Here is a 25,615-nt window from a genome sequence, read left to right on the forward strand (position 1 = left end):
CCTACAATCTTTATGCAGAAAACAAATAAAGATCTATGAATAAATGACAGACAGAAAAGGTAAAACATACCAATAAATTTCAGTGTGGGGATCCTCCTTCGCGTTTCGCTGACACTAGTTGTACGTTGTACGTAGTGTACTTGTAATATGAATATTGTACGTACAATGTACGGCTATAACCAATAACTAGCTAGCTGGCTAGGCTGCGATATCAACGTGGCGTTCTTATGTATGGGCGTTTTTCATTAGAGCAACAGCGCCATCTATTGATGCGGTGAAGGAATCCACTTCGTGACGTTTTTCAGTACTGATCCCTGATTGGTTGTTATCTCCAGCGACAATTTAAACTACATGCTACTCGAGTACACACACACTACATACACACGTACGTAGGTACACTGCACTACTGAACATTCACGCATCGCTATGCGAGATAATGCGATGTGGATGCGGTATCATTTCTTTACAACTGTGCCTTGATGATTGGAAAAGCCGTAAGTATATGAAGTAAATAATATTTTGATAATATTTTTGTAACAGCAAAATTCCGCAAGATTCTTGTAATTCATTGTGATTGATGCGAAAACAGCGCAGTTTCACACAGTGTCGTATCGACTATCGTACAAAAATTCATTCATTCTTCACACGCTTGTGACCCTGCACATCCACTCGCGTATAAAAAGCTACTGTTCTTCTACGTTGTTTGGTTCACGTCTAATCAGGCGGGCTACAGCTACGCCACTGCACTTTGGGGGGTCCGGTCCATCACATCGGCCATCCTGGTACTGCTACTGGTCCTGCTATAAGAATCTAGATAAATGTTACTGTACTAGCTGCTCTGTTGCACCAGTATAAAGACATTCAATGCCGGCCAGGGGATGTTTGGCAAAATCGTGAAATAGGCCCCACCGCAGTGCGCGTGCACCCGTGCGTTAGCAAGCAAGGTTAGGTTAGGGTTAGGGTTTAGGGTTAGGTAGGGTTGTATTTATGATTAAATTGGCCATTAAATTAGTCAAGGGACATTAGGGAGTCCTTCCGAGAATAAAAAGGAGAAGACCAAAGAAAAAAACGGGAGAAAGGGAGGACGAAAGATGCTATGCTGTGGAAATCGGCCCCACCGCCGTATGCATCTCGCGTAAACGCCGTTTGGTGGGGCCGCATTCACGAGTATTATACTGTGGAAGAAAGCCCCACCGCCGTGCTTATCTACCGATGAACGCCACACGGTGGGGCTGAATTCACGAGTATAAACAGGCGAGCCGCCGTAGTATTTGTATGGACACGCAGTGGTGGGGCCTATTTCACGAGTATGCCGGATGTTTATATGTTCATCAATCATGTGATGTTTATTTCATACAGTGTAACATTTAACAATGTTAGTTATATGGTAGGTGTCCAACTAACTGCGACAGCCGCCACACGGAGTGTCGCGGCTGCGCCGTGCTCCCATGTCAGATCTTCATGTTGAACAAACGGGTGCCTTTGCGGCGCTATATTTCCTTAATTTTTCAACAGAAACTACTAGGACTGTAGGAATACTTACATGGGTCAATGAAACCTAAATGACTATCATCGGCGACTGTTTGATGCATTTCATTACTTGTGATGCACAAAATGATGTCTTATAAGCAGCTCGCCGATGTTCACAGAATTCAAAATCACTTGCACAAGCGCACAGAATACTTGAACTAACATAAGCGAAACTGCGGGGAAGCCGCCAGGACCGCGCCTGGCGGCGCGGTCTCCGGGGCTAGTGTCCAACCTACCGACCGGGTCCATAACGACCGGCCGCGCATTATAATGGCATTGCGCGTACAGAAAGAAAATGTACGCATGGGACTACGCGCAATGGTGTTCGATTCTTCACTGGGCTACGCTACTGAGTAAAATGTGGTGAAAACAACTAAGTATTCCCTCTAAATTACCGAAATTTAGCAAAATAGAGTAAGGTTTATCGTGTAACTACATATAACTAGGCCTACCTTTGCTGACTCGTTGTTAGATGTAGAGTATCCTTCCGTAATAAATTTGACGATTTTGACCGCAAAATTGTCACCGCCGCTTGTACGATCGTGCACACACGTTACACATATACATGACATAAACATTTTGTCGCCCGCTACGACCGTACGAGTTGATGCAGAAACGAGAAATGAATATGAAACAACAAACCGACTCATCTAATTTATTTCAATTACGATGAAAAGTTTCCTAATGAAAATCAAGTCAAATTCATCAAACAGTCCTTCAAAAGTAATATCGAAGGATTCAAAATATATTCAAATATTATTGGGGAAAAAATGACGGCTAGAAGAAAACAGCGGCCTGTCGAAAAAAACGCATTTAAGTGCCCTTTATTCGCATTGTCAGGGTGGTCGGTTGAAATGAGCAGGGCAACTGAGTGCAGAAAAAATGACACCCCACGCGTTCGAAGCCGCCATCTAAGAGCGCGTACCTCAGATCGCATTTTCAGTGCGTGCTTGTGAATCCGGAGTATTTTCTCCACACGTGAGTAAAATTTCAGTCAAATTGTGAGATTCTTCACGTTTCTATTGATAGAAAAACGTTAGGTGTCCGGTATTATGAACACCCAACCATACTTCATAGTTTGTTGTTTTACTTTTGTAACATTGATGCAGTGACAATTAACCGCACCAGCGACCCTAACCCTAGTAACGTTAGACTCTATGTCTCATTCCGTGAAAAACTTCTCATTGATAATAATGACATTTGCTGGGTCAGTTTTTTCCCTTCTTAGACAGACACCATTGAGATACATAGATAACATACACTATTAATTGCAACGGTTTCAACCGTTCTGGTTAACGCAACTTTGACCCAGCCCCCCCCCCCCCCCCCCACATAAAAATGGTTATTATTAATAATAATATTTTTTCCAGCTTGATTTTCAAACCAATCCATTATATAACATTACTTACAGGATTAATCAGTAAACATTTTGACTCACCTCTCTCTTCCACTGTTTCCTCCACTTTGCATTGCATTGCCGCCATCATTTGAAAAATGACTGTACGAACATCTATGGCAAGCCAAATGCTCCATACAATCACTATCAGTACACTTACGTTTATTGACTAAAGTACTAGTAAGTTGTTCGAGCGCTGAATTTAACTTCGTAATATTGTGAATGAGCATTTGGCTTGCCATAGACGTTCGTGCGGTCATTTTCCAAACAAAGGTGCTGATGAATGTCTAAGAAGCGAAAAAACTGACCCAGCAAATGTCATTCTATTATGAATGAGAAGTTTTTCGCGGAATTAGACGTACTTGTCGGTCAACCCCAACCCGTACCAGCGCCCCGCGCCGGTGTTAGTGACTAATCGAACTTGACCAATGACACATTCAATCATATAATGTTAGAACTGCTAACGATATTAGTCTAGATCTGTCTGTATCCTTATTAAACTGCGACCAGCCTGAACATTGGCTCCCGCCCAGGGTTAATCCATCCTGAGGTTAGCTCATCACTAAATACGCATAGCGTAATGGGGCTGCGGACTGTAGCATTCAGGATCTTGACAAGGTAGTATCGTTGACAGATATCACTATCAACTTAAAATCGAAAAATGTCTTCAATTTGAAGACTTGCCAGTGAAGTTGAAGTAGAGGGTCTATTGACAACAGGCTTCGGGCAACGTTTGGTTCTGCCAATAGTCCCTTTCTGTTCGAAGTGATGACTTAATGTGACTGAATTGACGGCCAGCGCATGCGCTACTACTTATCGACCACCCTCGCGCAATGGCTTTCTCTCGTATGAAATAGAAAGTACATGTGGGACATTCGAACATGAATACAAATCAAGAAAGATTGGGGGATACAGGTAATAACCTGAGAAAAAGAATTGAAGAAAATCCTCATTATACACGTAATTAAATATACGTGTTTAAAACACATATTTACCCATTCACTGGATTTACATGCTTTTCAATGGGAAAACGGGCGGTCGATTAAAATGATGAGCTTGCGCCAGTGTACAGTGAAAAATGTCACTTGTGTTTGTCGCTGAGAATTCGGCGCGTACGGTACAAGTCAACAATCTGAGCCCGGGATATGAATCTGCGGTATTCTCTGCCTCGAGTGGAATGAAATTAAGGTGAAAATGAGGGATATTTTCTAAGATACAACTCAAGGTATTCGTTCAAAAGGTGGTCGATGAGTGGTAGGTCAAACTATACAGACCAATCTTTCTGTCAAGGTTTCATCAGCTGACAAGCCAAAACAAAACAAAAAAAACAAATAAACAAATGCTTAGAGCCTACTTTGTAGACCTTCACCTATTCACTAAGCGCAATCTCTGATGCAATCGGCTGACAAGGGAGGTGTTTGTGAAAAAAAAAAGAGAGAGAGAGAACCAAAAATTAAAGGGGGCACATCCGGTGCGCTTTTAAATTCTTATTTTATTTCTTTTAAATTAAAAAAAAAAAATAAAGGAGCCAGCTGCCTACTACGACAACCCTTGCCCATCCTACAGTAAAAAAGCTACGCTAGATGCTGCATCCATATGGGACCCGCACAAATCCTCAACCTCGTACAATCAATGTAGCTAAGCTCAAAATAGTTCAGAGGTGAGCAGCATGTCACAATTCCAACGTGCAATTTTTGTATCTGTTTGTTCATTTTGACAAAAAATCAATTGATGTGCACTGGCTCACCGAAGCACGGGCGCCATCAGGTTCATTTAATGCAGGCCTGCTGCACCTGTTGGCCTGATCTGACTAAAAGTTTTGATGGGTTTTTTTTGTTTGTTTCTGCTTCTTTTCTTTTCTTTTTTTCATGTTTCTACATTTAATATGCAGTTGAGGGCCACTTACAAGGAGTTTGACTGTGAAACTAAACCCTTTACTGATTGACTTTCTTTCTCTTACACAACAGGTCTAACCAAACATCAAAAGCAATGGCGGATGAAATTACACATGGACCCATAGGATTTGAGGTGTTTGAGAAAGGGGAGAGTCAGGCAGCCCTGTTTCTGGAGAAGTTTGAAGCGCAGTACATGCAATGGCTGGTCGAAATTTTGGAGGTGGCCAAAAAGGACTTTGGGAAGTAAGTTTTGGTCCTAATTTGGATCGTACAATTGTAAATGTCTTTTTCCCCTTTGGTTCACATTTCATTTCTCAATGAAACAGTGCTGTTGGAAGCTACAAGTGTAGCATACCTGCCAACTGTTCCGTTTCAATCTGAATATTCAGGTTTTTAGACTGAAAGAAAATGCATTAATTTCAGTGTGTTCTGATTTTTGGAGATATCTGTTTAATAGTAAAGTATATGAAGTTTATGAAAGTCTAGATTTTTGAATAATTTTTCTTTGTTTGTTCAGATTTATTAAGTCTCAGGGTTGGCAGGTATGGTGTAGCTTCTAACAGTCCTGTACTTTTCAACATACTAAAATACTGTGTTTAAAGGGACTGTATAGTAGTGGTTGAGGTGGGGATTCATGTTTTGAACATTCCTAGGTGAGATAATGAGAAACCTCTTATAAATATGAAAGAGCATGTGATTTTAAGAAGGATTCAACGTTTATTTGATGAAAATTGGTTTTCAAATGGCTGAGATATCCCCAAAAGTGATAATAATAAAAGGCGACATGCCCCACCTTTATTAGGATCTCTTTGTTTCACCTTGTTTTTGGATATCTCAGACATTTCAAAATCGATTTTCATCAAATAAACTTTTGATACCGTAAACTGGGGGGACATTGGACAGGCGGGTGACTTTGGACAGTTTAGAAAAAAAAGATTGTTTCACTTACATTTGTTTTGCTGTTGGTTTTTCTGAAAATATTTTTGTAGGTTATGAAAGGGGGATATGTGAATATTTGAATGACTGCACTTCTCTTGTATATTGCATTACCTTATATGTTTTTTGGACTTTTCTTTGCAGGGTCCATGGAATGCTTGAATTTTGTGGCCGTCGAACTTTTGGTACTCTAGGAATACAGAACTATAGAAGCTCAAGCCTATTTGTTGGATAGTGAACATGAAGTGGTCATGAACCCACCTGTATACTCAGGATACCTGACCACCCTTACAAATTTCAAAATAGGTCATGTCCAATTTCACCCCTGGACTTGGGGTCACTTACGGGGTGACTTTGGACACCACAAAAGTATCCAAATGTTCGACGGCTATGCAATGTTTTTTCTTTCTTTTACAGATGAAATAGTTACTTATTATGGGGAGATCATGTAAAAGACGATCTAGGTCAAGAGACTATAGAAACTCTTCAGAAGAAAGCATGAAAAATGCTGTGAAAGCTTGCAAAAATGAAATGTCGATCAGGAAAGCATGCGCAGAATTTAACGTTAAAAGAGGGACTTTGTGTAACAGACTGAACAATTGGCACACAGGCACACAAGATTTCCAGTAGACATTGGTTTTCATTTTGTGAACCTAGGTCCAAGAATTTGAGCAAATATTTCTTGTATTTGGTTTTACTTTTGTGATTCCTAGGGCGAGGAAAACCTTGTATTTCCAGTAGACATGGGTTTTAGATTTGTGATAACTAGGGCCAATAAAAACCTTGTGTTTCTAGACAAAATTTTGTTCTTTCTTTCCAAAGGCATTTAAAAAAAAGAATGAAAATGTGTTATTTTGCAAACATTTCAAACTGACCTAAAGGTACAATGAACAACATTCAAAGAAAATTACGAAATTTTCTTGTAGAACTACATACCCCGGTACTTGAATCTGGCCAACCTCATGTGTACATGTATTTCTTGGGGTAAAACCCCAAATTATTCTTTAAAATGACATGAAAATGATCCATGACCCATTTAAATAGTAGTTTACCTTATTAACATCTGTAGAATTTGACAACTCAATAATGCTACATGTACATTGTACAATACCTCACTTATCCATGTGATCAAAGTTGCTTACTATCCTACATTGTAATTGCAAGAAAATTCATGCAGTGCCTTGTTTAAGTAGCATCCTTTTTCATTTTTGTTCTAAACTATAATAAATATTCGGGTTTTGGAAAATTCAGATTTTCAAATGTAGGGGTACCAGTAATTCTAGTATTAGTATCTTGAAAAAATTGTGCAAGCAAATATCTGTGAATGCCTCTTTAAACTGAAATTCTTCACATGTTCATTACTGCAGAATTTTGCTTCTAAGTAACCACCATACAACGATACACAATGTATAATTCATTAATGTGTATTTTGTAAATCATATTTGCTGGCTGTTATGAAACATTTCAACATATTAGAGTTGTTAAAACTTTCTCAAAAACTTGTTAGTAGTCAAAACTACCCCCATAGGGAGTTTATCCTTGGACACTCAACAGTCCTGCAGGGTATATTGACAAGGTGTCTATAGTTGTCCAAAGTTGCCCCGAACCCCGGGGGCACTTTGGACAAACTTTGACCAAAAAAAATTAACATAAAATAGGATAAACTGAAGAAGTCTCTATATGGCATGATATCCTCTTTATTAGTACTTGTTAACCCCCACATTAACCCCAGAATTCCTTTGTTCTTAATGAAGATATTAATAAAAATAGTTCAAATTTGTCCAAAGCCACCTCTGTTTACGGTACCCCTAAGAATTGCATGCTATGTGACATCTCATAGAGTGGTTTCTGAATATCTCACAAAACGTTTAAAGCTAAATCCTCACCCCGACCAGAACTGTACACACCCTTTAAGCTGTTATATAAATGCTGTCATGGATCACTTTACATTTGGCATGTCACATTTTCTTTCATTACACTATCAAGATTAACTGTCTTGATTTCATGATAATGATTAGCTTCGACCTGCTCTTGAAGTAAAGGAAAAGTAATCCTTTACTGAAAAAGTCAGTTTTTGGTATAAAATTGTTACAATTTATTGACAAATATATTTGAAGGTCAGTGCATATATGAACCTGTTTTCTTTATTAGCCACTTGTTCTGTGTACATGTAAATCATGTTAAAAGTGTACATTGTACAATGTATTCTACTGACAGCCGGTTTTTTACATTTCATTAGGGAGGATGTTAAACTGCTTCCCAAGACACCATGCGCGAAGAAGAATGCCCGTAGAGTGCGACGTGTCCATAGGAGTTCAGTGGCTGTTGCTGCTTCACCGCCACTCAGGTAAGCTTCCGTCTGCAGCCCCTTTTTACATTGGTGCTTGTGCTTGTGCATTACTTACGCCTTGATTTATTTCTGAAGGATGTATTTTTTTTTTAAAAGGGGGATATTGAATGCATTAGATAAGCAAAAGCTACTCAGTAAACATGGGCAGCAATTACACATCAACCCTAACTAGGCCGGGCTATTTAGGTACCCTCCCCCCTCCAAATCTCGACCGTGCGATTGCGACGCAAATTGGCACACACATTGCCTGTGACGTAATCTAAAGTACCATGAAGTTAAATTTAACAAAAATTATTATTTATGCTTAATTTCTGCTGATTTTTGCAAAACGATACATGAAATCAGGTATAAATCACTAAATAAAGCTCAAAACAGGCACATATGTTGTGTAGATATTCTTTTTAGTGGCATTAAGGGGAAAAATTTTGTTATCAGAAAAAATTTCTTAAGTATTTTACTGTTTTTTGAATTTCTTTTGTATTTTCTTGGGGGTTTTTTTACCTTATATTTTTCATTGTTTTTTCGATGTAATTTGTCACGGACATTATTCCGTACTAGAAAATATCTTATTAATTGATTTTAATCATTGATGAAACCCGAAAATAGTCATACTTTTAAAAAATGTGCCTGTAAAGCACAGATTGCATTGAAATTGTACACAAATTCCCGTTTTTGAGCAATTTTTGGTCTGACATGCACACACATAAATGTGCAACTTCGGAACCACCCACCTGGGCATTGTGAATTTGGTGTCAAAAGATGCGGGAGACCCGAAAGAAAAAAGTCATGAACTGTTGCGTTGAAAGGTTTTCGCGATAGCGATACATCGCGCGGAACGTCGAGGGGGGCCTTGGAGCCCCCCCTGGCCTAGTTAGGGTTTAGATGTTTTAATTTTCAAGTGACTGGAAACAAAAGACAAGATGTTGACAAGGTGTCCTGGCCTTGTCACAAAAGAGGTTGTGTGTGGTTCCATTGTTAGAGTTTTCTCAATCGGTACTTCACATGTGTTTTGTACCAATTCCTGATACACTGGTTTTAATTTATGCCAGTCTGATAAACATGGGCCTACTATTCTCTCATCAAGATGCCTTACGTGTATTATCTTTCTTGTCTTATTCATTTGGACATTTGCAAAACAAATAGTCACCCAAATAACAAAATACAAGTCTACATGTCAGTACTTAGGAAAAAAAGAAAAAAATATTTCACAACTTATTCCTCTCTCCAACAGAAAATCTTCTCTTCGCGCTTCCAAACGGCAGTCCACGCAGCCAATGTCTGATTTTTACAAGGAAGCCATTCAGGCTGCCTCACGCCACAGTCCACCTTTAGCCACACCTCCCACAAAGAAGATGAAGGAGGAGCCACCACTTTCTCCTCAGGCTTCTCCTCTTGATATCACACAAGAGATCCTAGCACCAGTGGACACGGCACAACCTACAGTAGAACCCTCCCCACAATCAACAAGAAATGCCAGGTCAGCAAGAGCCAGCACTCGCGCTTCAACGGCACAGACAGCTGCAAGACGTACAACAAGAACACGAGTAGTATCAAAGAAAGGCAGGGGCAGCAAAAAAAGCAGCATAGAATCTCGTGATGAGCCGACAACAGCAACAGAAGAGACAGCAGGGGCAAACTCAGAAGAGGCGGTAGAAAAACCCCCGGAGGAGACGGCAGGGAAGGTTACAGAGAAGAAAGAGTCAGAGTCTGAGACGACTGAGAAAAGATCAGTACCACCTGTGCCAAGGACCAGGGGAACCCGGGCTTCAACGAGAGCAGCTACGCGCCAGTCAACCGCCCAGACCGCCACACGGCAGTCTACAAGAACGAGACTGGCCAGGAAGAAGCGTAGTGCAGAGAGTACCTCAGAGTCCAGTGCTGCAGAGACTGCTGGCAGTGTGAAATCAGGAAAGAAGGCTGTCGGCAGACTGCAGACCAGACTAGCTCGCGCGCCACCAACTCCATCTACGTCGGGGGAATCCAAGTACAAAGACCACGTGAAGCGTCTTGTCAAAGTGCACGAGGATCACATTGCCAAGAAGAAAGAGGAAGTAAGCTCTCCAAAGCGCCCCAGGATGTGTCAGGCCCCTTCGACTCCAAAGACACCCACGTCATGTAGTGGTAGCCCTTTCCGTAGCAGCCCCATCCTCAATCTCTGTGTGTCTGCAAAGAAGACAGATACAGCAGCTTCCAACAAGCGAGACAATAAGGGTAAAAAGAAAGAAAAGCCAGAGATTGCAGTGGAGAAGGCCAAGGAAGTGACAGCTTTCTTTGCCAACTTGAAAACAAGACCAACCCGAGCCACTTCCGTGACCGACACAAATCAAGGAACAACAAAAAATGAAGAAGAGGAGAAGAGCAAACCCAAAGTAAAAAGTCCACCAACACAAAAGTCTGGTAACACAGAGAACTCTGCAGGAGCTAGTGCTGAGAAATCAGTGAAGGAAACCATTACCCCCTCACCTCACAAGGTAGAAGATGAGACCCCAACGGCAGAGGTACCGAAAAGTGATGTGCAGGCAGAAAGGGCAGCCGCAGACAACACTGTCTTATCACAAGATTCCCTAGAGGAGGTGCACGGTGAGGATGTGACTGATGGCTGTTCCTCATCAAAGATCCCCAAGATGGAACTCTCCTCATCCTCATCCTCATCCTTGAGTATGGAGGAGGACAGCCTCATGGAAGAGAAAAGTCTGCAGCCTAGGAGGAGTGTCAGGGCCTCCAGCCGTCGATCCTCCATTTCGGTGAGCAAGTCCAAGCGCCGCACATCAACCTACCTCCGTCTTCATCCAAGACAGGTTAGTAACCTGAGGCCCATGCAGTGTAATTAGTCTCCTAGTGTACCCTCACCAATCTATGAGTGAGAATATGCACTGGATATTGTAGAATGACGACCATTGTGAGCAATTTGTTTCAGCAGTCTTGACAGATTTTACTGTGTGTGGACTGATCAGAGTGAACTCTACATTCATAACATTTCTGAAAGTAATATTGTGTGGGTAATTTGCAGCAGCACTTGTTTGTAAAGATAGTTTATAGTCAATAGACATAATTGGATGAAGTGGAATATCCAGGTATTTGCTTCATATTAAAGTTCCAATGGACTAATTTACTTGGACATAAGAACAGATGAATATAATCATATCTAATGTTCAGGTTTTCCCCTAAATTTGAACAGGGAGAGAAGAAATATTGTATATTTCGGGCAGTTTGTAGCTTTATCAAAAGTTATTGTCATCAGCATAAATTGTAATACACTGCTTCCAAAGATCTTGTGTCAAACAATTAGAATTAGTTAAAAACAGATCTGCCAATGTAGAAATTAAAAGAAATATCAGTTTTGTGTAATTCTTGATTGAATATTGATACTGTGTAAGTCAGACCCCGTCTTGTTTTACACTTTTTATTATGACTGCTGGGTTATTGTTATTGTTTTTTCTTTTTCTCTCTCAAGTCAATACGCCAGTCTGGAATGAGAAGATCCACTCGTCTCAGCAAGCGCCTGTCAAACGTTCACACTATTGCTGCGGCCACACCCATGGAGAGGGACTCCTTGGAGAGCACCAAGTCCCAGAGGTCACCCCGTCGCAGCCCACGGCTGGCACAGAGACTAAACCTGGATGACTCACTGGAGGAGGAGAAGGCAGAGAAGACAGCAGAGAGCTCCTTGAGGTAACAAGATGGCCGACCAGTGTGCAGTTTCCCTTTTATTGTTGTGTCTTTGACTGTTGCTGTCATGTGATAATCATGCTCAGATATCCCAAATATGATCCAAGTAATTTGTGGCAAGTGAATGTTTATGCTGGAAGTGACATATATGCTGAACATTTCTTTTATGCCATATAGATGAATGACAGCATTTTGCAGTTTGCTGCCCATCACAAGGTTCTGCAAACCTACTTTCTAGCATTCTCAGTAATTTCTCACTGTTGTAAACCCTGTGAAATATATGATAAGGCACGGCTCTATGCTAATTTTTTTCATCTGGTGGCCCATTTAGGGAACTAAAATTTTAATCTGAAATTTTGTTGGCTCAACAAAAAATATGTAGAGGTCCAAAATTAAAGCAAAAATAACACTCTGTTTTGAATCTTATAGTTGCCTTGTCGGGTCACCAAAAGATAAATTTGGTGGCCCGATACAAATTTTCAGTGGTCCTGGGCCACCGTTCATGTTCAGCCTTGGCTGAAGCCTTCCCAGCTAGGTATCACCCATCATTCCACAAAATTTGAAAAAAAAAAGAGTGTCAAAAAAGAGTATGGAATTAGCACAGTTACTATCAAGTAACACATTCAATATTCAACAAGAAGTGCCCACAAATGCGTGTCAGGGACTGATGTACAATTTCTACTTTGTGCAGGTTTGGAACTTCTCAATCCAAGCATCATTTTTTTGCGCATCTTTCTATCTTTCCCAACAGGGTATATCACATTATGTGTGATAGTTTGTTACACTTATATTTGTGTTTACCATTCCTGACTGGGTAATCAGAATAGAAGTTTTCAGTTGTATACATAATTGTCCCCGCCGAACGAGTTCGAGCAGGGGACTATGAAACGGGCTCCGTACGTGTGTGTGTCCGTGTGTCCGTCCGTGTGTCCGTCCGTGTGTCCGTCCGTGTGTGCGTCCGTGTGTGATCAAAATGTTCAAAATGCTACTCCTTCGCCATTTCAAACCCGATTTTGATTCTGTTTGCTTTATATGATAGCACTACATGAGAGCTCTGAAACTTGTATACAGAATTTCAGTTGTGACCTTTGACCTTGACCTTTGACCTATATTGTACATTTTGCTTCAAAATGCTACTCCTTCGCCATTTCTAACCCAATTTTGATTCCGTTTGCTTTATATGATGGCACTAGGTAAGGGCTTCAAAACTTGTACACAGAATTTTGACCTTTGACTTCTTTGACCTTTGACCTTGATTTTTGACCTATATTGTACATTTTGCTACAAAATGCTACTCCTTCGCCATTTGTAACCCGATTTCAATTCCGTTTGCTTTAAGTGATGGCACTAGGTGAGGGCTTCAAAACTTCTACACAAAATTTTGACCTTTGACTTCTTTGACCTTTGACCTTGATTTTTAACCTGTATTGTTCATTTTGCTACCAAATGCTACTCCTTCGCCATTTCTAACCCGATTTTGATTCTGTTTGGTTTATGTGAGGGCACTAGGTGAGGGCTTCAAAACTTCTACACAGAATTTTGACCTTTGACTTCTTTGACCTTTGACCTTGATTTTTTTACCTATATTGTACATTGGCTACAAAATGCTACTCCTTCGCCATTTCTAACCCGATTTCGATTCCGTTTGCTTTATGTGATGGCACTAGGTGAGGGCTTCAGAACTTCTACATAGAATTTTGACCTTTGACTTCTTTGACCTTTGACCTTCATCTTTTTACCTATATTGTACATTTTGCTACTAAATGCTACTTCCGGCGGGGACATATATTACGCACCGCGTAATTTCTACTTTTCCTTGTTATTTGACTCATTGTGTATTCGTAAACTTTTTAAAACTCTGCAGCCCTGGGTCATCCAGCAGCAGCAGCTCAGACAACATCATTGACAAGACCCCCTCTCCGGACTGTCCACCTTCAAAGGTCAGTGTGCATACATCTTGACCGTGTGTGGAGATATCTTTTATGACTTTAAACTCTTTGCAAGTGTTGCAGATTACTGTGCATACGTTGCAGGAAGAATGCACACCAAGGAACCTGAATTATGAATGCTGTATAATAAGTATGAAATGAGATGAAGGTCTCCCCTTTTCTTTTGAGCATGGATATGACTTACATTGTGAGAATTACTTGTTGAACATTGCCTAATTTATCGAAAAACGGAATTTAAGTAATATTTCCAATTTGCCCAGTCTGCATCAATGATAAAAGGTGACTATAATGCAGTTTATGTCATATTGTCATGCTATTATTATTTTTTTAAGTAAAAAGTATTTAATTTGTACACTGATTTATCTCTCATCTAGAAGTTCAGATGAATGAAATAGTGATGTGATATTGCAGTCTGAAGGATTCTTTCTTTCAATAGGTTGTGCGTCCGCATCCAAAATCATTCTTGAACACCCTGAATGCCAAGAAGAAGGCGAGCATCATTACAGGCACGCCTAGCAACATGACTGGTGTCATCACCTCGTTCATCCAGAGGAATACTCCACAGAAGAAAACCCTCAAGGTACGTGCAGCAAATTGTATGACCTATGGCAAGCTGTTTAAAGTGCGGTGGCTTTCCCCATTTTCAAGTTGACATGAATAGATCAAGCAAACTGAGATAGACATGTCATGACATTCAGTTGTATAAGATTCAGTCTCAAAATATCATAAAATGGAGAATTGAAACTTTTGTATGTTTTTCAGCAGACCAGTGGCATTGGTAGGAACTAAATGCAAAGAAGAGAAGATACAGATATCATTGCCTCATAGCTCTCCCATCAGTTTTTGCAAAATTTAAGTATCATATTCAGTGCATAGTATACAAATATCAACTGCTACAGAGGGAGATGGTAAAACTATTTACACCCAGTTGATTTCTCAACAATGCCATGTCCCGAGACGAAGTCGAGGGACATGGCACTGTTGAGAAATCACCAAGGTCAAATAGTTTTACCATGGCCTGAAAGGAAGCAGTCGATATTTGTTTTATATCCCTCCAGAGCATTTTACTAGAGTGATGACAAGGTTCCCTTTTGGAAAAATGTGTAGGTTTAACGTTAAATCTAACGTTAGGCCGTGGCAGTGCAGCAGCAGTGCGTGCAGCGCGTAGCGAACGACACCGCTGCACTGTATAGGCCACCGTGTATTAAACCGTTGTTGATTCCTACGCACGAGCTACACTACAGCGTGCAAAACTCCGAAAGATCAAGGAGGTCGAGGACTAGAAGTAGGCCTAAAGCGGCTTCGTTACCCAGATCATCTTCAAAATCAGTTTTCATTCATTCCTAATTTGTACCTGATATGTTGTCCTGCTGCAATCATTCCTCTGTTACTTGAAGCAGTCACTTTGTCAATTGAGCTGAACTGCATTGATCACACTAACGTTCAATACACACACACGCCATCGCACCACAGATTTCTGTAATGCCGTCGCGCACCGCGCTAGCGCTAGCTAGCTTCAAACCACAGGACTGTCGCTAACTAAAGTATCGCTACTACGCACACTGCGTGCATTCTAAAGTGAGAATTGTAGATATCGATCACACGATCACTATTTGGTGCAGATCGTAGATTCCCAAAAAGTACTATATCACGCTGGCTAGTAACTCTTTGCACCGCATCCAGCTGCTCGTAGCTAGCTAGTAAAACTACACCATTTTCGTGCTCTGTATAATCGTATGGCAAGAAACTTTACATGAGGGATATAAAAGTAGTTAACAAATGCAACCTCTTCCCCAGTAAAAGTTATGAGGTCATTACTACACTACAATAACTGTCCAAACTTTACTTTTTGCCTGTTTTTTTATGACGCTTATCTCGTCAAAGTGGACGTAAACCACTTGTTTGATTTGAACTTAATTATGAAAGTCAATGAAGATATGAATGGGAATTGCATTGCATTTGCTGATATAGACAGTGAATATTAACCATAGATGAAGACAGTCTTTTGTTTTCACAATTTTGTTTGGATTTCATGTGTTTACACTTTACAATATTGCCCACTATTGACACAGTCACTTGCAGTAGTGTAAATGATGTAAGATTTATGTGGAACAATCATAATAAGATGATTGCATGTTTTTGATGTACCACATTGGTATCACATTGAGCAAAATCTATGAAGGTTTCCACGCGACAAAGTATGAAAAAAGAACAGTCGGAACATGCTTGCCGAAACGACGGGACTAGATAGACCCTTTTCAGGGCCAAACATATACCCTAGAAAGAATATGTGGTGCACCGATAAGCCTTTTACCACCCAATGTTCTACTGCCATGGAAGCCTTCAAAGATTTATCAAAGTATTTTATGTTGTGATGATAGAGCAAAGTATGTAAGAATGACCGCCTTCTTCCCCACAAACACCCACTCCCTCCATCCTCTCCAGGAGCAGCAGGAAAGCATGAAGGCCCAGATGATGGAGAAGCGCCGGAAGGAGGAGGAGCATCGGCGGAAGATTGAAGAGGCCAACAAGAAAAAGAGGGAGGAGGTCAAGAGGTGAGCTGCCCGAGTTTAATAGCAAACTCAGACTTGGTAGGGATGGTTTAGGTCCATGGGAGCGCCATGTCAGGAGCATTTTGTTACAAGGTTGTGTCTAATAGTAAGCCAGCAGATGGTTCAAATCACAACCTCTTATGTATAATACATTTTATTGTCTCAGAATTTTTTAGTACAAGTCAGTGTAGGTTAAATGATAGCTCAACTGTTTGAAATGACACGCACAGCTAAGAAGACACAATTGCATGTTCCTTTGATATCATATTTTGTAGAACTCCTTGCATCTTTATATAGATGAAATCTATGTGACATTAATACCATTTACAAATTAACTCCACTTTCAAAACGGTCAGTACAGAGTAGATATTGTGACCCCTCACCCCCCCCCAAAAAAAAAAAAAAAAAAAAAAAAAAACACACACACACAAACAAACAAACAAACCGGGACAATAACTACTATATTATCTTAGCCCTGTGTAACTTTTTACTTGAATGATACAGGTAGGTGACTCCCTTTATAGTTAAGTCCTTAGGACCACTAGTTTTCTTTCCATTATATGTGACTCTGCACCACAAAGCCAATAAAAAAGTGGCCCGACATGGATTTTCAGTGAAGGGCAGATTCTGAAAGACCAGACGCTACGCTTTAAAATGATGTATAACTCAATTCAAATGGACTCCCCTAACCTACCTAAATACAGGAAAGAAAGCAAACACTCTGGAAAAGTGTGAATTGATAAAAGAGGCTCTGAAGTACAGTGTCTATTCAAGCACTTAATCTTTACCAAGCCATGCTAGCTGTGCCATGAAAGGGACAAAACACAGGATGTAAACCACGGGAGCAGCAACAATGAAGAGATAATCAGATTAAGCTGTAATTAAGCATGTTCTATTAGCACATTCTGCCCATGATTAATGCTAACTTTCAAAGCAGTAGCGTCATCCTTTCAAAAGTTATTAGACTTGAATGTGAAGATTGCGCAAAGGATTTCAAGACATTAAAAGTGGTCTCTAAGACATACCTGATCATTCTACTCTTCCCCCAGAAAGGGTTGCAGAAAAACTGCTAAAAACACACTTTCCCATTCATGTTATGATACCAAACTGAAGAATAATGTAGAAGAAGGATAGCTCTTTCAGAAAATATGAAAAACTCAAGATTGACTAGGTTGAACCATTTCACCTTTTTGAGTCCTCACTTAAAATCAAGGGGTGCGACTTTTTGTTTTGTGGTGCATGGTCACATATAGAAATTTTGTTGAACAGTAAAATGAAGAGTAAAATATATATAAATAGATATAATATGGGTGATTATTTTGTGACCTGAATTTTTACTTCAATTTAATGAGAATTTCTTTATGACTGTATTCATTATAATGGGAGTGCACTGTAATGGACAGAAAAGAAGAATGTCTGCATAAAGTGATCGAGTCAGTGTGTTGGTAGTAAAAGCAGTATATTTAAACCGACACCCTCTTGTGCTGTTGTTCACCAGGAAACGAGAAGAAAGGATGAAGCGGGTCCAAGAAGCGAGGCAACAGAACTTACAACTGCAAATGGAAAAGAAGCAAAAAATGGAAGAGAGATATGAGCAGAAGCAGGTAAGCCACAGACCTAAGAAAAAAATTTTGTTTTTGTACGTGTTTTTATGAGGTAGGGAACAGACAGTAATGACCTTATTTCACGAGACGCTATATTGAGATATTGGTCTCTAAATATTTTCAAGCGATCATTTACTTTCCTACTTTCCGAGTTTGCACCAGTATAACGTAGGCTTATCACAGGTAAGGGTACAAGATTCATGGTATGTACACTGTAGGTAGTTTTTTTCAGCACTGTAGATTCAGTTTTGTCATTTATGTGGACATTTTTTTTGCTGAGTTGGCACATAGCAATCACTGTGGAATACTGGAATTATGAACTTTATACACATGCTAACACTCTATCACAAGAGAGTAAATGTTCTTTCCATGCAATTTTAGACTCAGATCAATTTTTGCTAGTTTTATCATCTCATTGTGCAGGGAACTTTTATGAATTTCTACTGCTTCATCACTATGATCATGGAATGTACATAGGCAGATCATTTATGAATGAAATTGATGTGTGTATCTAGTAACTCACTTTCTCCCTTTTCTTTCATTTATTTTTCCTCCGCATGTTTGCAAAATTGCACAAAATCTTAATGTAACACACAATTTTCATGTTTTTGCTGATTGCTTTCTTTTCCTTTGAGTTGATGACATGATTTACTTCCTTTTTTCTAAACAAAAAATTATGCATCATGCTTTGAGTTCTTATTATTTCATCATTTTAACAATTTCCATGTAAAATTTTGTTTGCCCTATTTCCTAAAACTTCACTGCGTACAATACTGCTGCTGCATGACATCGGAAAATGCAATTTTTATTTTGAATGAAATCACAAATCACCAAGGCCGAGAAACTAACTCATTACCTGCAGATGCTGACGGAGAGACAGAAGGAAGAACGTAAGAAGGAAGAGCTGCAGAAGAGGCAGGCCATGGAGAAGAAGAAGGCCGAGGCGGAGGAGCGTCGAAAACTCGAGCTGGAGATGAAGATAAAGAAGCACAAGGAGCAGGTGAGCTCCTTGGCGAGGAAGATGGCTCCTCTGTTCTTGGAGGCTGGTGTCAAAAGAATGCTCTCCGTTGTCGTTAAAGGGGAATGAAACCCCAATATACATGATGTAGATTGAGTGAATGCAGCAAAATTAGGACACATCAGTGAAAGTTTGAGGAAAATCGGACAATTTTTCAAAGGTTATGAATTTATAAAATTGTGGTGCCTCAATTGCTGGATAGGAAGACTACTGCAGTTTGTGGCGTCTTTATGATGAACATTACAGGGCATAGAGAGAATTAATCAAACAAAATCAAATCAAATCAAAATATGAAGAGTATTAAAAAAAAATTTACTTTTGTATTGTAATGAAAGAACACCTGACTTACCTCTTTCAAAATGCAGGGAAATGATATTACCCTTAACATAATTATATTAGTCACAACTTGAGGGAATGTGCACATTTTATAAAAAATAATATTTTGAGGAATTCTCTTTACATTTTCTTTACATTGTTTTTCATATGACTCCACAAACTGTCAAAGTCTAATCCAGTAGTGGCAGTTCCAAAACTTTAAAAATGTGTAACTTTTTAAAAGGGATTGCCTGATTTTCCTGAAACCTTCACTGATGTCTTCCACTAATACTGCTGCATTTACTCAATCCACATGTATATTGGGGTCACTTTCCCCTTTAACTTGCAATGATTGCAGTTACCGCAGCATCAACTTCACTCTACAGATTGCTTGATGTCTGTCTGCATTGATCGCAATCTTTTCTACTGTACAAACCCCATAATAATGCATGAATATACAGTCAACTTTGCAAAAGGGGAATCTATTTGGACTGAAGAAATAGCTTTGACTTAACCCTAACTAGGCCGGGGGGGGGGGGGGGGGGGGGGGGGGGGACTTTTTTCTGTCGAGTTTCCCGCATCTTTTGACACCAAATTTGCGACGCCCGGGCGCGCGGTTCCGAAGTTATGCATCAATATGTACATGCATGTCAGACCAAAAATTGCTCAAAAACGTGAATTCGTGTACAATTTCAATGCAAACTGTGCTTACAGTCAAATTTCATAAAAAGCATGATTATTTTGATGTTTTATTGATTAAAATCAATGAATAACATATTCTCTTGTTTGGAGCGATGTCGTGGACGAATTTCATCGAAAAAACAAAGAAATACATAAGAAATTCAAAAAAACAATAAAATACTTAAGAATTTTTTCTGATATCACAATTTTTTTCACAACATTTGCTAAGGACACTAAAAAGAATATTTACACAAAAAATGTGCCTGTTTTGAGCTTTATTTTGTGATTTATACCAAATAGTCTGATTTCATGCATCATTATGCATAAATTACCATAATTTAGCATAAATGATGATTTTTTGAAAAATTAACTTCATGGTATTTTAGCTTACATCATAGGCAATGTGTGTGCCAATATTCGTCGCGGTCGACGGCCGAGATGTGGAGGGGGGGCCTGGGAGGCCCCCCCCCCCCCCCCCCCCGGGCTCTATCAACTACCTAAATAGCCCGGCCTAGTTAGGGTTGAAGAAACTTTGACTTATGAGGGATTAAAAATGATAGAATATAAGGAGAAGAGGGCTTGAAAAAACCTTGGACTTGGGCGATTATTCGACTTATGCAAGGTTGACTGTGCACTCTTGATCGCCAATAACCTCATTAACCCCCTTCTTCTTCTCCCTCGATAGGAGGAGTCAGAGCGTCGACACCTGCAGATGCTGGAGCGCAAGAAGGAGTACGAGGAGCAGGAGCGCCAGCGTCGAGCGGAGGAGGCCCGCAGACAGGTGGAGCAGCAACGGCTGCGGCAGGAGAAGCAGCGGCTGGAGGAGATGGTGCGTAAGCGGGAGCAGGCCCTGGCCAGGGAGAAGGAGCAGCAGAAGCTGAAGGAGGAGAGGTGAGGGTCAAAGGTCAAAGGTGGAGGGTGGTGGAATGGTGGATTGGAGGAAAGTCCCTGGGTGACAGTAACCCATCAATCAGCCGACCAGGTGGCTACAAACTCCCTTGCCTGCTTGTCAAGGGTCAACTGATATCCACTATCATGCAGGTTATGTGAATAAGAATTTGCCTGTGAAAATATTTGGAGAGCCCTAGCTCCAGTGACCGTCTGGGAAAGTTTGAAAACTATTGTTTGTATTACCCTGACTGTAGAAACCTACATTTGGTGTATTTCAAGTACAAAATGATCTCACTTTTGTACATATGCCTTACAGTACAAGCAAGCACCAATTATGTGTCTCTTTTTTTTATGCCCCCCACAAAAGTATGTATACTTTGTGCTTGAACATATGAATAAAACCCAAGAACATTTGAAATTTGTAATCAAACAATACCCTGAATTCATTTTTCAAATAGTATATCTGGCAGTATATTGATAATACTGTAACACATCCTGCAAGTTTACAGAAAATTGTGTGTCTGAAGTGCTGTAAGCATTATTGTGAGTGTTTGCAAAACAAAAACGAGAGAGAACACTTTTAGCTTAGTTTTTATGTGCCCTTTTCATTGTGAGTTTCATTTAAGGTCATTGTAAGGTTAAGATTAATTTTAAAACATAACATGCGAGCCCAAATTACAGCCCAACCTTGCCTATCTGGACAAGTTGGGACCAGCGCTAATCCAGATAAGGGATTTGGCCGGATATGGGAGACTCAATGTTTGATACACACAGCTGCAGAAGAACGATCATCTGTACTGTGCCCTGAAAATGAAAAGTTTTCTGTCCACGTTCTTGCGATGATTTTGGGGTAGTGAATGTCTGAATGCATGTTATTTAGATGAAAATTAGATGTGAATGTATGTTCATTTTGTTGAGTATGATATGTAATTCATGTGAGTTTGTGTAGAAATTTTGTATGAGTGTGAGATCCCCCTTTCCCCTGTAATTATTAGAAGTGGGAAATTTTTTTTTTTTTTAATCATGCCGAGATCGCATCCAGATAAAGGGAGGCAGGATAGGAGAGGTAGGACTGTATGTCAAGCAATAGAAAGACCTATTGCGCTCAGAATAATCCACATTCTGTCATGCAGGAAAAGGTGATGATATATATATATATATATGCATGTGTCTCATATTGTAAATATTTTTCATCATTTGCATCCTCCAGGGAGAGAGAAAAGAAAGAAATTGAGAGGCGCAGAGTCCTTGAGGCTGAGAATCGGGAGAAGGAGAAGAAGGCCCGTGAAGAGGCCGAGAGGCAACGCCAGATTGCCGCCGAGCGGGCGGTTAGGGAGAAGAAGAGACAGGAGGTGAGTCAGTCAGAGATTTAGAGGTTTTATACGTGTTCCTCATCAAAAGTTGCAAATCACTTCAACAAAAGAGATAGAGCAGCGCGTCGGAAGGAAGTCGGGACGTAGCACCAGGTCACTATTCCTAATTTTTGAACATCATGATGTTCTCTTGTGTCTGATGTTAATTTTTTGGTCTGTCTATTGAAGTTAAAATCAGTTTGATTACCAGATATTAATCAATCTCCAACCAAAGATGCACTATACATTCCTAAGAAAAGCACTATTGAGCCTACACACAGTACAAGTCAACCTTATATTTAGGATGCTTGCATGGCTCAAAATCTTATGAAGCCATCAGGATAAGTACAGTACATGAAATATCTTTGGGCTCACAAAGCAGCAAAGCCTTGCTCAATATTTTACCTATCATTGTCATGAGTAATAAAAGAAGACGCAAGTAACTGCTCTTGGCATTTCACCCACCCAGATCAGTGAGTTTGTACTACTTTTTGCTTTTGCCATGCTGCTTCTGACACAGAGTTTCCAGGATCCAATGGTAGTGATGGAATTTATGTGTATAAAAAAGGTTAATATGCGGTGGTGCTATATGTTCACTGCAACACAAATATGAAAAGGAAGCATTGCTTGATCTCTTAACCTCATTTTCAAATGAAATCTGTCAATACATGGTATGCTTAATAGAGGGACATGATCTGTGATCAGAATGTGATTTTATTTTCAAACCCAGGTGAATCAACCGTAATCTATGATCACATATATATGAAATACACGGATAGTACCTTGTTAATACAATGAAGTAAAAAATAGATCAAACAAACCCAAAAAATAGGTTTCAAAATTATAATTGTTGAAGTGTATGGTGGAAAATTTCCGTTAGGTTGTAGCATCATTCTGATATAACAGAACAAAACTACCAGTACCAAGGACTACGATATAATGAGATAGTGCCTGTAGGAATATTATGTGATCTATAAACATTTATGTTATGATTTGATGCTGTAGACCATGTGATAAAATCCATGAAAGTTCCAAATGAGCATTAAATCCGTCCTGACCCGTCCTCCCACCCCCTTGTCAATCAGGAGGAATCCCATCTCAAGTCCATCATGGAGAAAGAAAAGATGCGTCAGGAACACGAGCGTCTGAAGGCCAACATCCTGAAGCTGAACACGTCACTCAACCAGCAGCAGCACAACACGAGCAGCACCCTCAACTCCACCTTCAACAAGGAGAAGGTGGAGAACTCGCCGCAGTCATATGACCTGACTCCTCAGAGGTGAGACAAACCTACCTACTTGTACCAACGCTCCCTGATCCAGCAGGAACCTCCCTTATAGATTAAATGGATGGTATAGTGTTGGTTGAGATGAGGATTCAGCTTTTTACTTTTTGCAAGATACTTAGAAACCACTTTATCAAATGTTAAAGAGCATAAAATTCTAAGAGGAATTCAAAGTTTGTTTGATGGAAATCTGTCTTTAAATGGCTGAGATGTGCAAAAACAAAGTAAAACAAAGGGGTTCTTATAAACAGGTGTGTCCCATCTTATCATTAGTATCACTTTATTTTGGATATCTCAGCCATTTCAAAATCAAATAGCATTGCTGTGTCAAAATTAGCAGCCCCTAGGTTGGTAGGTAGGACATCATCTCTTTATTGCAGGAATCCCACAGAATTTGAGATTGATTATTTCACTGAAAAGTTCAGAGTTTACTTTTGTTGCACTTTGACACTCAGAGAGTAACTTTTTCAATTATCTTTTGGATATTTAATAGACAAGTCTTTTGTTGTTTATTAGCTGGTATGAGATGGCTCAAACTGAGATTAGGTCCATTTAAGTCCGTTCTTCCATTTCTATTCGTGACAGAATCTATGTTGCCGCATCAGATCAAAATTATGGGATCGATGACATGCATAGTGATGACAGCACAGATGACGAAGAGGCTCCTAAGAAGAAGATCCCCAGCTGGGCCCAAGGTTTGTGTCAACTCCCCTACTGTAATGTCCTGCTCCTCTTTAGATTTCATTCACTTAGGTCACGTGGTCATGCCAGATAATCCTCATTTCACAGCTTTTCATTTCTGTGTGAAATAACCCTTTCTTTACATAGTACTATTTCTGTAGCTGCTACTAATGAGCATGCAAGTCTGTAAAGTTATTTAAAATTTCTATATCATTGTGTCATTTATTCTTTAGATATGACCCTTTTATTTATCTCTTCTATGTTTCTGATGTGTATTTTCACCCTTTTTTATGGGGGGGGGGGGGAGGGGTGAGATATGCATTCTTTCCAATCCTATGTTCCAAATGATCACATATAGTGTATAATACTATATACTACAACTGTACAATGGACTCATTCATAATCATAATCTGATGGTAAATCACACAGAATTTGGAGAAATCCTCTCCTTTTGATACTTAGCAAATTTTGTTTTGTGTATTGCTGTATTCTCTTTTATGTCGCTGACTGTTATGGAGGGGAGGAAAAAATGGTGGCAACTCAACATGTCACACATATCATCGGTGACACCAAACAGATCACCACCAAACTTTCTTGGAGTAACAGCAACCGAACATCATTCCTCCCCTTGAGTGCCATAGTCAGTCCGAAACTTTCAGCTCCACGTGGGCTGAACATGTTACACTTAATTTACATCAATGCATATTCAAGACGCTGACATATGTGTCACATGTTTCTGCACTGTCTGCAGGTGGCTCACTAAAGACGGCTCTGATCAATCAGCACTACCACCCGCCCAACTTCACCGCCCTCTTCCCGATGATCGATCCCCCCGACCTCGAGGTCATGTTTGCCAAGAAGAGGGCGCGGTTTTCAAACGCACCAGTTCAGCCGTCTGGGACTCACCCATTATCAACCATTTACGATGAGGCACCTCCCTATCTCTTACTCTTTTTTTTTCCCTCACCTTCTTCAAAAAGTTGCAGTTTTGAAGCTGTATTTTTATAAACTATTTTTACCTGTATTCAACCATTTTATGGAATTGATATTGGGTACATGCGTCGATTATTGTGGAATTATGAACTTGTATCTTATATGGACACAGTAGTGGGAATTCAGTGTGTCTTTCAGACTTCCTGAAATTTACTGCAGGCTTGAATCAAGACTATCCAAGCTTGAATCAAGACTATCCCGAGCTGTGTTTGACAGAAGAGTCGCCATTTTCAGCAAGCTTGTGTAGGATATGTTTAGGCAAGGAGTTTAGACGACTGATCATACAGGTAATGCTCTGGTTAATTTGCAAACTTCTTTGTGATGTTTTTTGCCAGGGTGTTATTTGTGTATGGTATCATATCCACACACTTTGGTACACTGTAAATTGTAAATATTGTACAAATGTTATATTTTATATAACCATTCAATCTTTTAAGATATTTCAGTGTAAATGCACTTAAGACTAGCAAAATACTTTTAAATGTAATGTTTTATATGTATGTATAAACACTTAACAG

The 25,615-nt window shown here is 39.9% G+C and overlaps 1 pseudogene; it reads left to right on the forward strand.

Annotated features, from left to right (window-relative positions):
• The first annotated feature begins 389 nt into the window (after nucleotides 1-389).
• On the forward strand, nucleotides 390-25,033 carry LOC139715874 (uncharacterized; annotated as a pseudogene).
• Nucleotides 25,034-25,615: the final 582 nt, after the last annotated feature.

Source organism: Diadema antillarum, unplaced genomic scaffold, assembly GCF_040938485.1.
Source record: "Diadema antillarum isolate AM-2024a unplaced genomic scaffold, OU_Dant_1.0 scf00000057, whole genome shotgun sequence".
Classification (NCBI taxonomy): domain Eukaryota; kingdom Metazoa; phylum Echinodermata; class Echinoidea; order Diadematoida; family Diadematidae; genus Diadema; species Diadema antillarum.